Raw genomic sequence first — 14,310 nt, forward strand, 5'->3', positions numbered from 1 at the left:
TACCTATCATGGCCTTTATTGTCCGGCAATTTATATTGTGTTCCACATCAAACCTGCTTATAGCCATATTGTCTGGATCTCAGATGTTACTGAGAAATTTTGGAAAGTAAATAGGTTTTCTTTGGGGCGTATGTAGAAGTGAGCATACTGTATTTACAGAAATAATCTTCGCTTTCGGGTCACTCTGCCATTCAGACTCTGGTGATTCTTCCTTAACTTCAATTAGATTTTGCTTCTCCTTTACTTTAGATGTAAAATCCTAACCCAAACCCTAAAAACCAAATGTTATTCCTTTATAAATACCATGTCTGAACATGCCAGTGGTGTGTCAAATTTCAGATACATGAGCTTGAAGTTAAATGCAAATTCTAATTTCCTTTATAAAGGAGCTGATGAAAATCCATTGTGAAAAGGTTATGAGAACAAGCTTATCTTATAATTGCAGCCAAAATTCAAGCCATTATTTAAGACGTGAAGCATTTGGCAACAGAAAGATTGTTGTCATTAGAAAGGAAGCCCGACACATTACTCTTGGGCTGAGAAAAAATCATTTAGCTGTCATTGTTACTTAAGGAGTGACACAGGAAGATGGCAGAAATTAAAATGGCCATTTTTACCTTGAATAGTATAATTTATACTTTTTTAATCTAAGAAGCAGAGATAATGAAGAAACATATCAGAGAGAGATTCACTTATTGGTTAGTACTTGACGTGTAGCTAACTTTGTATCCCTTTAATGCATAGAGGAAGCCAGCGGAACTTGACCACAGTGGTGGTAAAGGGATGAGCACTTCTTTCCTCACCAGTATAGTATTAGCAGCCCGAGGTCTGTAACTTAATGACATTGTTGTCTAATTTGTAGGTATTCTTATTCTCATTTTTGGAAAGAAGGGTTAGGGTGAGGCCACTGAGGTCATCCTGGCTGGGTTTACCTTAGCTTGGATGAAGAGGGAAATGGCCCCTGGAGATTTGTGAAGGTAAGTATTTGGAAGGCTCTGTTATTTTTGGAGGCTGCAGAAAAGTCCAGTATACTTATCACCAACTCCTCCCAAATAGTTCCTCCAGATGTCCCTTCCCTTGGTGGTTATGCTGAATCACTGTCTAAAATGGTTCTGGCTGTCTCGTTTCTCATCTCCTCCCAATGCAGTGTTGTTTCTCTCTTCTTGATATGAGAGGAAAATCAATGAACATTCCCCAAAATGTTTTCAAATGGATTTCTTGTTCTAACGTATTATCTCATATATATTTCTTTCGCTTGTCAATCATGCTTGCCCTAAGCTTGCATTGCACTTCTGTGTGGCTAGACTATCTATTTCCATTTTGGGGGAGGTGAGAAAAGAGGTGGCACATTCAACTTAGGCCATTACGGAGAGATTAACGAAGGGGCTATTTTCTAGGTTGTGGGCAAGGTTAATGGAAACCAACCAGGAATGGTGAAGCACTTTAATCTCCCTGGTCTCCCATCCTCCGATTTCCTACTCCTGCCTCCCACTGAACACAGCCAATTGAAAGCCCTGGGGAGCTCCTAAATGCAGGTCAACTCCTGGAGCACAGAGCAGTGGAAAAGATCAATATATCTAGATAGACAAATAGAGAGTATTCAGCACCGGAATTACTTCTGGAACATTCTCATTGTCCTCCTTTCCTAGTTCTCTTTAGGCTGCTTTCTTATCCTGTCAGTTGGTATCCTTAGCAATCCAAAACTAATTCTTGTGTGATTGCTCAAATGAATTAGGGACCTAACATACAAAATAAAGAAAAAGAATCAAGACTTCTTGAGCATTTGCTTCTCATCCACAGGTTTAACACACCTAAGCAGAACATAGGAAAGCATGTCTGCTGTACTGTCTCATCTCTTGCGGTCCCAACTGCAGGTTAAGTGAATCTGGAGGAATGGATGTGTTGTGAATTCTTCAGGCCAGGTGCAGGTAGCTGAGAGTTTATTATATTAAACATTTTTTATTTTTGTGACTGTGGTTCTATTTTGTTTAGGGTATTCCTTCCTTTTCTCTGTTTATATCCTTACCCCAATCATCTCTTTCTATCTCCACTTTATCTTTTCATGTCTTTAAATGAATACCCCATTTTTTTTTTTTTCTGACATGGATGAGACCACTATTGTAAATAGCTGAGAAACCATCAGTGTCTTTCCTTTACCCTCCTTCCAGAGTAAGGGAGTTATAGGCTTATAACTCCCTCTTAAGAGTGTGGACATTCTTGGCTAAATAAGAGAAATATTTTAAAGATGGACTTCCTACATAACCCGCTCTCCCATGAACCTCCATCCTGCAATGGATTATGGAACCCTTGTTCATTTCATTGAGGATGTCGCTATCCTCCCAAGTTTGTAAGTGGCCTAGTTTCTTCCCCTCAGATTCTCCCTTCCTTGAGTCCTCATGACAATTTTTTCTCAGACTAACTTCTGGCATTCCTTCAGGTTTTATCTAAATGCCTTTTTTTTTTTTTCCTGGAAGCTTCCTCTGAGTCCCAAGAGCAGGATAAATCCTCTGTTGTGGAACTTACTACACTGTAATTAATGTTTTATCGGTCTTTGCCTCTAGTTCATAATATGCTCCGGCATGGCATGAACAATAAGTGTTCTGTTCATCTCTAGTCCCCTAACACCAAACAGGCAGTAACTACTCATTAAATACTCACTGAGTGAAATTGACTCTGATATATCCAAAGACCAACCAAGTTGCAACATTGGGGGTTTGGAAACCCAGGACCTTTATCATTCATGGTAGGCCACCCTACACTGTCAGGCTTTTTAACGGTCTTATTTATTTTCTGTTTTAAAATAGCTTTTTAAAAAATTTGTTTATTTGGTCAGTAGCAGGTTTAAAAGTAGAATTTTGCATTTAGCTCCAAGTGTGGTGGAATTGCAACCTTACAGCAATTTACAAAAGCTCTAAAAGATTTGGCGAATGTTTTTGCCTGCTGCATTTTTGTAAGTATTTATTTTGGGAAGAGGCTGCAAATTTAACTTGCTTTTCATGGTCCCTTTCTTGCTTTATTTCTGTCTGAAGGAAACTGATATGAAATGAACTGGAAACTTTAGCATTCTCTTTGTTCTTTTTTAACTCTATTATTAAAACAATGTGGAAACAACACTGGACTTGGACTCATAAGCCCCAGGTTTCAGGCCCCAATCAACCATGTTTTCTCATCTGAAACAGAGATGGTAATAATACCAACTGCATAGGGTTGGTGAGGATTAGATGATCCACATAAAACATTTAGTGTAGAGCTTTGCAAATAGTAAGCGCTCACGAAGTGATGATGGTGGTGATGATGATGACAAATGCTAGATTATTTAACATATCTGAATGCTTGCTGTTTTACCTACATCACAGAATTGAGAGGGTCCTAGAGAAATGAGAAAAATGTATGTGAAAGCACTTTGTAAACTACTTAACTGTAATGGATAACAATAAAAAAATATTGATGGTAGTAATGAATAATCGTAAAAATAAATGTTGTATGTGTATTTAACTCCCATTCCATAGCACTCAGTTCTGTTCTGAACATACTATGCTCTCTCTTTTTTTCCTTGCTTGGGAAATCAAGAGTTATGACTGGGAATGAAGTTTAAGCGAGCCGGTCACACTCATCAAATGGTTAACTTTTCTAAACTTAATGTATCAATTTCAAAACCTGAAAAGTTAATTCCACATTTCACAGGCTCTTTTACCTATAGTGTCCCCAATGTGAAGAAAGTTTGTTGATTTAACTTTACATTTGTGAGAAGTAACACTTAGTTGGCAAACAAATACTCCTGAACTGAAGGAGATAAGCTTGCTTTAAACTTGAAAGTCATTGCTTCTGGTTTTGTTTTGTATTTTAAAGAAAAGACTATTGGTGACTTTCATTCTTATCACAAACAGCTCAGGTTTCCAGATTGCCGGTTGTGGGGTCCCGAGCAGGAGAAGTTCATTGGTATTTTCCTTCAGAGTTGCTTTTGCAAAAAATCTTTAGGACTGCTAGCTCTTTCTGTTGAATGCCACTAAGAAAGAGGTATTTAGGAGAATTTAAATATGTGGAACATTCTTGGGATAGTCTCAGCTTCAACTTTTGATTGCATCAAATTTGACTTAACAGAACTTCTCTTTCTTTCCTTTTCGATTAGCAGTATTACTGAGCAATGAGTACATGACAAAAGACTGGAAGAAAAAAAGATAAAAACAAAATATGGAGTACAGTAAGTTCTCATTTAATGTTGTCAGTAGGGTCTGCAACTTTCAGTGAAACTAAGTATAAGGAAACCAGTTTGCCATAGCCTAATTGCTGTAAACAAGAGCTAAGTACCTATGGCACCTCATCAATGTTATAAAAAAGAAACAAGCACGTTATTTGAGGACCCTGTGCTGAGAATTGATAATCAAGCTCTGAAGAATTTTGAACCTGACGTTATTGAGTAGATGCCTTCTGAAAAGTTGTCTGCTAATCAGAATCATAAAATGTTAGATCTGGAAGGTGCCTTGAAGCTCATGAGTTAACCTCCTTCCTTTGCTAAGGAGGAAACAGATACTTGTTACTGACGAGCACCCCTTATTGTGTTATGTTCACCATGCTTTTCTGCATCTCTCTTATTAGGTCTTTGTTATCACATGAACACTTGCCAGTAATCAGTGTTGGCAAACTCTAAATGTTAATGCCTTTTAATCAGCTAGGCTTTTAGGAAACATGGGCCGAAAGCCTGGAATAACCCTGCTTAGCTCTAGAAATGAATGGTGCATCAAGTTTTAAGAATTTTTATTCGAATGAATGATGGTGATAGAAATGGCAATCATGTTCACAGTGACAGAAGAAACCACAGTTATGTGTTGTGTGAGCATGGGTGTGTGTGTCCTGGCTTCATGTGTTTCACATTCCCAACTTTCTTCCATGTTTCCCCGAAAATAAGACCTAACCAGAAAATAAATCCTAGCATGATTTTTCAGGATGACATCCCCTGAGCATAAGCCCTAATGCGTCTTTTGGAGCAAAAATTAATATAAGACCCGGTCTTATTTTTGGGGAAACACAGTTGTTACATTTCCTTCTAGCTTCTATATTATTTAGCAGTAAGCCTGGGTGTAAGGCAATGCGTCTGCTACCTAAGGTTCCTGGAGCAAATAAGCCATAGCACTGTGAACACTGGCTATTAACATTTTCTTGCTACATGTGGAAGTGGGGACGGTGCAATCTGTCCTTGCTGGATACCCTTGTATGGACCAAAATTGACCAGTTCTCTCTCATAACTGAAGTCCCTTTGACCATGGACCTAGCCCCATTCCTTCTCTTTCCTTTTTCTGCTTCCTGATCAAAAGTATGAGATTTGATGCCCCAAGGCCTGAGAAAGTTAGGATATTTCTACTGCTAGTAATCTTGGTCAAAATAGTTGGAATCTAGGCATTTGGTTAAAAAACAAAAAAATGACATTTATCCACTTAACCTTTGATTTTAGAACAAATTTGTGATGGGTAATCAAGGTGGATATTAAAATGGATTTTATTAAATGTAAAAAAACTGCATGTCAAGAGCAATGTTTACCTGAAAACATCCATAGTACGAGGTGTGACAATTAAGTTCGCGAACTTGATGCAATGATGTTGCTAACCTTTCTTGATACCAGAGGGATTATTCATTATGAATTTGTACCAACTAGAAAAACAGTTAACTAAGTTTACTGTTTGGAAGTGCTGAAAAGGCTGCATGAAAAAGTTAGACGACTTGAACTTTTCACCAACAATTCATGGCTCTTGCATCACGACAGTGCACCAGCTCACACGGCACTGTCTGTGAGGGAGTTTTTAGCCAGTAAACAGCTATATTGGAACACACTCCCTACTCATCTGATCTGGCCCCCAATGACTTCTTTCTTTACTTGAAGATAAAGGAAATATTGAAAGGAGGACATTTTGATGACATTCAGAACATCAAGGGTAATACAATGACAGCTCTGATGGCCATTCCAGAAAAAGAGTTCCAAATTTGCTTTTAAGGGCGGACTAGGCACTGGCATTGGTGCATAGCTTCCCAAGGGGAGTTCTTTGAAGGTGAATGTAGTGATATTTATTCATCAATGAGTTATGTAACACTTTTTATAGGATGAGTTCACGAACTTAATTGTCAGGCCTTCATAAGTCCATTCAGATTTTAGAGTATCACACTAGAGCACATGTCAGTGATTGCTCTAAAAACCCCTCCATGGACAGATAACACGTTCATGATAAAATGAGCACTGTAAGGACGCCACTGTCCAGTTTTTCCAAGTCTTTCTGCTGGAGCTTTCCCTCCATACCTCCACAGCCTCTGCATGACAAGAACTCTACAAGACTTTTCGAGGGGATCTTAAAGTATCCCAGGCTGTAGAACATAAAGAAGAGTGTGTAGCGTGCCTTAGGACGGGGGCAGGAAACTCCAGACGTGGGCGAGCTTCACTTTGCTGGACATTTCCAGGATGGCCTGCAGGCAGCTGTTGATAAGTGGAGTTTTCTTAGATGAGCAGCTGGTGTGACTCCTTAGATTAAGCAGCATGAGGAACTCACTCAAGTGACCTTGAGATGTGAAGGGGAGGGGTGGGGAGTGGGCTACAAAACACGGCTCTGCTCTGGCTTCTAAGGATGTCCCCTGTGCCAGACAAACAGTCTTGGCTATTTTCTCGTACGCTAGCTCCTTCTGGGCATATGTCCCTTCCTCACCTCGGGTCTGTCCCCAAGGTTGCTTAATTGCTGTTCTTTGAGAAACATTTTTGTTTTTCTGAGATTATGACTTTTCCCCATTTTTTTTTTTTAGTGTTAAAATGCCTTCCTTTAATAAAATGATGGTGAACATGGATGGTATTTCTTGTTTTTGACTGCCTACTTGGCAAAATTGGCACCTGGCAGCCTTCTGCAATTCTTCACAATGTTGTGGTGTTTGTTTAGTTGACTGCTCTTTGAACTCCCAACGTCTGGAACACCAGGGTGTGCAAGCCCTAAAGGCAAGGGTGGCCAGGAAGGCTTGTGGGCAAAGGAGGATCTTGCAGACACTGTAGAAAGGGTAGACAGGGTATCGAGTGCCAAAGGAAGGGAGGAGCAAGCAGGTACTTGACAGGAAAGAGGTTAAGTCAGAGGAAATGAGATTAGGCAGCAAGGAACAGGCCTTGCCAAACCCAGTGCATGGCAGGTGGAAAAGAAGCAGACTTAGCGGCAGAGTCACAGCACAGGGACCTGTTGATATGGGTGCAGGGCTCTTTCCTTGGAGCACTGGGTGGTGCTGGGTCTTTAATGGAGAAAATACAGGGGAAATAGGGAAAACATTAAAAACAATTATACTTTATACTTATTTAAACTTTCTCTTTCCATCTAAAATATCAAATATCCTTCTAAATGGAAAGCGTTGAATTTCTCCTATAAAAGTCTTACCCAGTATCAGTTACAATTACTAGCACGTGGGAGACATGCCCATTTACCAGCATCTTCCCCTAAACCAGATATTGTTCATGTTTTTAACTCATGCATTCAAAAGTAATGGGTGAAAAAAACAAACAGATAATGTACTGCTGTTTCAATTATCATTTTCCTGATTAGTACAGATTCAGCATCTTTTCTCATGTTCAGGGTCACTTGTACTTCTTTTGAAGTTACCTACTTGAAATTGACCAGTTAGTGTTCAAGGTTTCTTGTAGCAGCCAGCTCCTGGTAATTTAAGTTTTATCAAAGGATAGAATATGCCCTCTTTTCTGAGTTTGCCTATCTACCCACCTGCTCTGAGAGTGATTTAGATCTTGATCTTGGATACAGAGAGCCTAGATTCAACTCCTGGCTCTACCGCTTAGTGTGCTACCTACCTACCTCTTAAAGCTTCTGGCACATCCGCAATAAAATGAGGGTAACATTAGAACTCTTTTCCACAGAGTTCCTGTGAAAATTAAGTGAGGAAACTGCATGTAAATGGCTTAGTACAAGATTCGGCACATTATATAAATAGTAGTGATCATATTTAATGCAAGGAATTCTAGGCTTTTAATTATAAAGAGTAAGCACACTCCTCCACCACAATTAGTATGATTCCTCCTCTTCAATCTCAAGCCCACATCTGGTTAAGATACTCTGAGGCTTCTATTTTGAGTTGGCTGAGTTAGCTGCAATTCCTTTTGAGATATTTCTGCACTTTAAGTTTAGTGCTCACTTTGCACTTATGGATTACCTATTTTACGCCGTTCAGAAATTTGAACATATACTGCCAAGTTATAAAAGGTTTGGGATTGTTGCTGTGTGGGATCTTGATTGAAGCAAGGTATAGAGTTAACCCGAATCACAATAATTATTCTGGGTTGTAAATTATGAGAGCGATAACTGGAGTGAATGGAGATCTAAGTGTATGTAAAAGAGAATTAATTTCCAGTTTTCTGCTAGAATATTCTAGATAATTATTTGTCATTATTGTTAGTGATTATAATAACATGGAAATGATCATATAATTAAACACTACCTTTATAAAATAGTTTATTGCTAAGGTTATTTCATAAAAGTGGAAATTGATAATTTCTCCTAAGGATCCTATTAAGGAAATATACTACACTGAATAACTATGAGAAAATATGCAATGTTTCTTCTTTTTCCTCTTATTACTGAATTATAATGTGCAAAACTATGAAACATTACATAAAATAGTTATAAATGTCACTCCAGTCTCTCTTACCAATAACTTTTATTCTATGAAACTGGAATTTCTATTAAAATGCAATAGGCAGAACTAGGAATTTACAATAATAATCTTGATAGCTCCATGCTTCAGAGACTTTTTTCCCTATGGTCTCCAAAATTTACATGGGATTTTGAAAGAAAGCAGATGTTATGTCCTCTTGGTGGATATCAAATGCATATGGCCGTGAAGGAGCTTTTTGCGTGAAAGCACACGAGAAATCAGGCTGGCATGATAATCTAAGTCCCTCAGTTCCCAGAATTGGACCCGTAGAGCGCCAGCAAAACTGAAGTTGAGGCAGTAGGGTGATTACCTCAGCTGCTCAGCTTCTTGCATCTCTAAATGGTGCATTCATCAGCTCTAGGAAAATGAACAATTATAAAACAGGGTTGGGATTTACTTCTAATTCTTGGGGGCCTTTCCTCATTATTATCACATATGTATTGTGAATTGCTTAACATTGATTAATTGTCAGATTATTGTAGAATGAAGGCGACTAAGTAAATGGACACAATTCTTTAATCTAGGAATTTATTTTCTAGATGGGGGAATGCCTGTGGGGTGATGGATACATGTGGCATGGATATGCCTAGTGTCAGGTCATCACTGAGGAAAACCAGGCATCTACAAGGTAGACAAACATGAACATCAGTGGAGACAAAGCTAATCTTAGTGGCCTGCCACCATGAGGATTCACCCTCCTGGCTTGGAGATTGACAGTTCAGTTTGGATCACAGGATGAGGTAGGCCAATCAACTCAAGCCTTTATAGTTCCCTTGTCACGGCATTGCTATGTCTTTCTGACTCTCCTATGTGCTGCTCTATCATAGATTTGACAAGCTCCATGAAAATTAGATGGGATATTATTAAAAAAAGAAAAAGAAGAGGATGTGAAAAAAGTATATGGAGGGGAGTGTGTTAACAGAGGTTTCCTTTCACACAATGCACAAATATAGAGCATTTAGCTACTTAGAAAAAAAAAAAAAAAACACCAAAAGTGGAAATGATTTTAATTGAAAGTTGCCTTTTAAGTAAGTGTCTTCTGGAACACTTTCTATTATGTAATAGCACAAAGTAAACATGGTCAGGATGTGTGTGTGACTCAGGGTGAATGACACAACTGTAAGGAAACCAAGCTTCTACACCCTCATCAAGGTCCACGTGCTGGTGCTGGCGACAGCTAGAAAGAGACCCAGGGGACTTGGGGCCAGGTTTTCAGGGCACGGCGTTGTGTCTTCAAATGAAGGCCAGTCCCAGAACTGTCCTTAGAAGCTGAGCCTACCAGCCACTGAACAAGATCTGCCGAGGGTGGGACAGTGCAGCGTTGCTACTAGACGGCATGGGACAATGGGAAATGTCTGGACTATGCATAGAAGACCTTAGTCTCGGGTTTGTTTTTCAGTAGCTGTGATATTCTGGGTAAATCGTTCCACCTTTTAATAATCCAGTGTCTTTGCATGTGAAGCTGGAAGATGGGACTGGATACTTTCCAGTGTCCTCTTTTAGCTCTAAAAATGCTAATGATTTGCTGGTTTTGACAGGCAATACTTACCTTCTTTCTTTTTTTCAGGAAAGACATTATGTAGCTCATTTTTAAAGTGAAAGGTTTAAATGTATAATGTTTTCTGTTGGTTTATTCATATGTATTATTTCAGCAAATGAAACACAATTGACATTTAAATGAAGCATTATTGCAGATATGGTGTCCATCTTTTTTGAGGCTATAATTCTTTAGGAATAAAGACTATTCTATGATACCCGGGATATGACCAAAATTCCACAGAAATAGGACAAAACAGGGCTTCACCTGGTTGCCAAAAGATTGGCTTTCATTGTATGCACAATATTTCTGGTTTTTTGATCTTAAACTCCACCCTGCTGCAAAAATGCAATTTGGGCCAAATACCACATCCAGGGATGAGGCAAATTTAATCTCTTTTCATTCTGGATGAAATACAACTGATACATTTTTTTTTTTTTTTTTTACTATTTTGGTGCAGTCTTCAATAGGAATCATTATTGTATTTAATCAACAAAATTTTTTCAAAATTGTGTTGGCAGCAAGATGGTGTTATAAAACTGACAGCTACCAAAGTAAAGCTTTCTAATATATAATTGGCAGATATAAACTATAAGGAGAACCTTTAATTTATTTTTGGCCCCTGATTTATTAAAAATGCTTGAATATCTCTATATTATATGCATATTTTATTATTTTCCATTAAATCTACAGTTTATGTCAGGCTTATTTCAGTTAGATTTAAGCAGACATTCCTTCTTCCTTAAAAAATGTAGTGTTCACAGTCTTGTCTGCTCCCATTTAGGCATCTTATCAAGGGTATTGTTCCTGTTTTCTGCATGCTTTCAGTCACTGAAAACCCTCTCCATAATAAAATAAAGATATATGGGCACAATATAGTCACAAATAATCATATATGGCATCCAAGTTATATATAAGTAAATTTATGACTCATTAGCATATAGGGGAAGTTTAAAATTATGGGAATGAATATTGTCATCCAAGTGAGAGAGGGTAGACATAGATGGAATGGGTTTAGGACTGATCTATAGAGAAAGTCAAACTGTAAAGGCTGACTAGAGAAAGAGGATCTTGTAAAGGAGATTGCAAAGATGTAGATTAAAGGAAAACTGAAGAATGTGTATCATGGAAACTGAAACAAGATAGAGTTTCAAAAACATATAAAAAGAAACTGAGGAATTGTCTATAAATGCTGCTAATTGGTGACTGAATCAAATTCACTTAGCAAAGTGAAAGAAACCATGCTCAAAAGGGTATATACTATTTGATTCCATTATATGACATTCTTGCCAAGGCAAATTGCAGGAATAGAAAACAGATTAGTGATTGCTAGGAGTTGAGCATGAGGGTAAGTTTACTACAAAGTAATAGAGAGTAGGGTGGGTGGCTGTGATAGAATAATTGTACAGTTTTCTATATTATTCTTTTTTGCATTTTAAAGATGTCACTCCATTAGTTTCTGGCTTTCATAGATTTCTTTTTTAAAGGACATGTCTGATGTAATTTTGATTGCAGTCCTCTGTGTAATGTGTCTTTTTCTCTTTCTTCCTTCAGGATTTCATCTCTGTGTTTTGCTTTCAGCCAAAATCATGCCGTGTCAATTTTTTTTTTTTTAATTCTCTATGGTGTTTTTGAGCTTCTTGGGTACATAGTTTGATGGCTCTCAACAATTTTAAAAGAGTTTCAGCATAATTTCTTTAAAGATTTATTTTTCTGTTCTGTTTTCTCTCTCTGATATTTCAATAACAGTTATTTAGACTTTTGGGGTTGTACCCCAGCTCTGTCCTTTACTTTTATATTTTTTAATTCTCCCTTTTTAATCTTTATGCTGTAGTTTGGGTAATTTTTATTGATTTATCTTCCATGATCATTGAATCTTTCAATGATCAATGATCAATGATTCTTTCATTGAGTCTTTCTATTGACTGATGAGCCTTTTGAAAACATTCTTGTAGTCATGATGCAGACTTTTAACGAGCTGGTGTATTGAATGCAGTAATCTTTATTAATATATATTAAAAATGAGATGGTTGTAATACTCTATTGTACTGTCCAATTTGGGGTAGTTAGTAAGCTTTTCCTAGCCTCATAAAATAAAATGGCAGTTTTCTCTCATTTAATGAAGCAGTTTTTATTATGTAGGTATTACTCATTCCATGGAGTTTTTCTAAATACGTATTTCTTGTAAAGTTATTTTGTTCTGTTGTTTCTGTGGGAAGGAATTTTTTCTTAGGTGAAATTCACATAATACCAGGGGTGCTAAAAAATGTACACATTTTAAGAGATGTTATCTGTGTATTACTCTTTGAAGCTGAATTGAATTATGGTAGCAATGTGTAGTTTGATGTTCGCTCAAAAGATGGCGTTGATCAAATGAATGCTAGTGTCATTCATTGTATTATAATTTTAATAGTTTTTTCCTTTCTTAAAATGTGTATACATTTTTTGGCATCCTCTGTATACAATTAACCATTTTAAAGTATACTATTCAGTAGTATTTAATCACAATTCAATAGTATTTAGTATATTCACAATGTTGCACAACTACCATCTCTTTTTAGTTTCAAAATTTTTCCATCACCCCATAAAAAACACTTCATACCTATTACATAATTACTATCCATTCTCCTCTCCCCACATCCCCTGGTAACCTTTAATGTGCCTTTTGTCTTTATTGATTTGCCTATTCTGGATATCTCATATAAAGGGAATCATATAATTTGTGACCTTTGTGCCTGACTTCTTTCACTTAGTATAATGTTTTTGAGGTTCATCCAACTTGTAGCATGTATCCATACTTTGTTCCTTTTTATGGCTGAATAATATTCCATTTTGTGTGTACCATAATTTGTTTAGCCATTTGTCCATTGATGGACATTTGGGTTGTTTGTACCTTTCAGCTATTATGAATAATGTTGCTATAAAAAATTGTGTACAACTATCTGTGTGGACATAAGTTTTCATTTCTCTTGACATGAAATATACCTTAAAGTGGAATTATTTGGTCATATGCTAATTCTATGTTTAACTTTTTGAGGATCAGCCAAACTGTTTTCCACAGCAGCTGTGCCGTTGTACATTCCCACAAGCAATCTATGAGGGTTCCAGTTTCTCCAGTCCTTGCCAGTTCTTGTTATTTTCCATGTTCTTGATTAAAGCCATCATAGTGGGTGTGAAGTGATATCTCATTATGGTTTTGATTTGCATTACCTTAACGGCAAATAATGCTGAGTACTTTTCATGTGCTTATTGGCCATTATGGATCTTTGGATACATATCTATTCAAGTGCATTGCTCATTTTAAAATTGTGTTGCTTTTCTTTTTGTTATTGAGTTATAAGAATTCTCTATCGAATCTGGTAGTTAGACTATTATCAGATATAAAAGGTGTGATCAAACTATACTGAATGTTTAAATTTAAAAAATTTATTAAAGTAAAAGACATATTGCCATTAATCCCCCTTGCTTTAAACACACTTATCCCGTTGTGTTTGCCACTTTCTGAAGCAGTTCTGGAAGTCCTCTTTCGTGGGTGTCTTTAGTTGCACTATTTTGGCTGCCTCAATGTCCTGAATCGATTAACTTTCATGGTCATTTTGACTTTGGGGAAGAGCCAGAAGTCGCTCAGTGCCAGATCCAGAGAATAAGGTGGATGAGGACACACCGCAATGTTTTTATTTGACAGAAATTGCTGTATACCAGAAGCGATCAATGTGACACAAAGCCTTTCCATTGTGATCACAAAATGCGATGAATGCTGATGCCGAGTGCCATCCAACAGAAAGGCAGGGATCTTTAACATGGGAAGCAGCACATCAAACGTTAGTAACAATGTATGATAAGTTTCAACTTGTTCAATCCAGTAAGTCAGGTGTGAGCTACGGTTGAGAGAAGGTGAGTTTTATAATAAAATGTGCCATAAATCATCCTCCATCATGACAACGCTCTGTGCCACACATCGCTTCTGGTATACAGCAATTTCTGTCAAATAAAAACTTTATGGTGTGTCCTCATCCACCGTATTCACTGGATCTGGCACCGTGTGACTTTTGGCTCTTCCCCCAAAGTCAAAATGACCATGAAAGGTACACATTTTG

The 14,310-nt window shown here is 37.5% G+C and overlaps 1 long non-coding RNA gene across 7 annotated transcripts in view; it reads left to right on the top strand.

Annotated features, from left to right (window-relative positions):
- The window catches only part of LOC109460765 (uncharacterized), a 317,813-nt gene that overhangs the window by 73,796 nt on the left and 229,707 nt on the right, over positions 1–14,310 (top strand). Inside the window, exon 3 of one of the 7 annotated variants that reach the window (XR_012496616.1) lies at positions 1,801–1,928. The exons of the other annotated variants lie outside the window; for them this stretch is intronic. This is a non-coding gene — a long non-coding RNA (uncharacterized LOC109460765). The remainder of the gene's footprint in view (positions 1–1,800; positions 1,929–14,310) is intronic. 7 annotated transcript variants of the gene reach the window in all.

This window comes from Rhinolophus sinicus, linkage group LG01 (assembly GCF_036562045.2).
Source record: "Rhinolophus sinicus isolate RSC01 linkage group LG01, ASM3656204v1, whole genome shotgun sequence".
Taxonomy (NCBI): domain Eukaryota; kingdom Metazoa; phylum Chordata; class Mammalia; order Chiroptera; family Rhinolophidae; genus Rhinolophus; species Rhinolophus sinicus.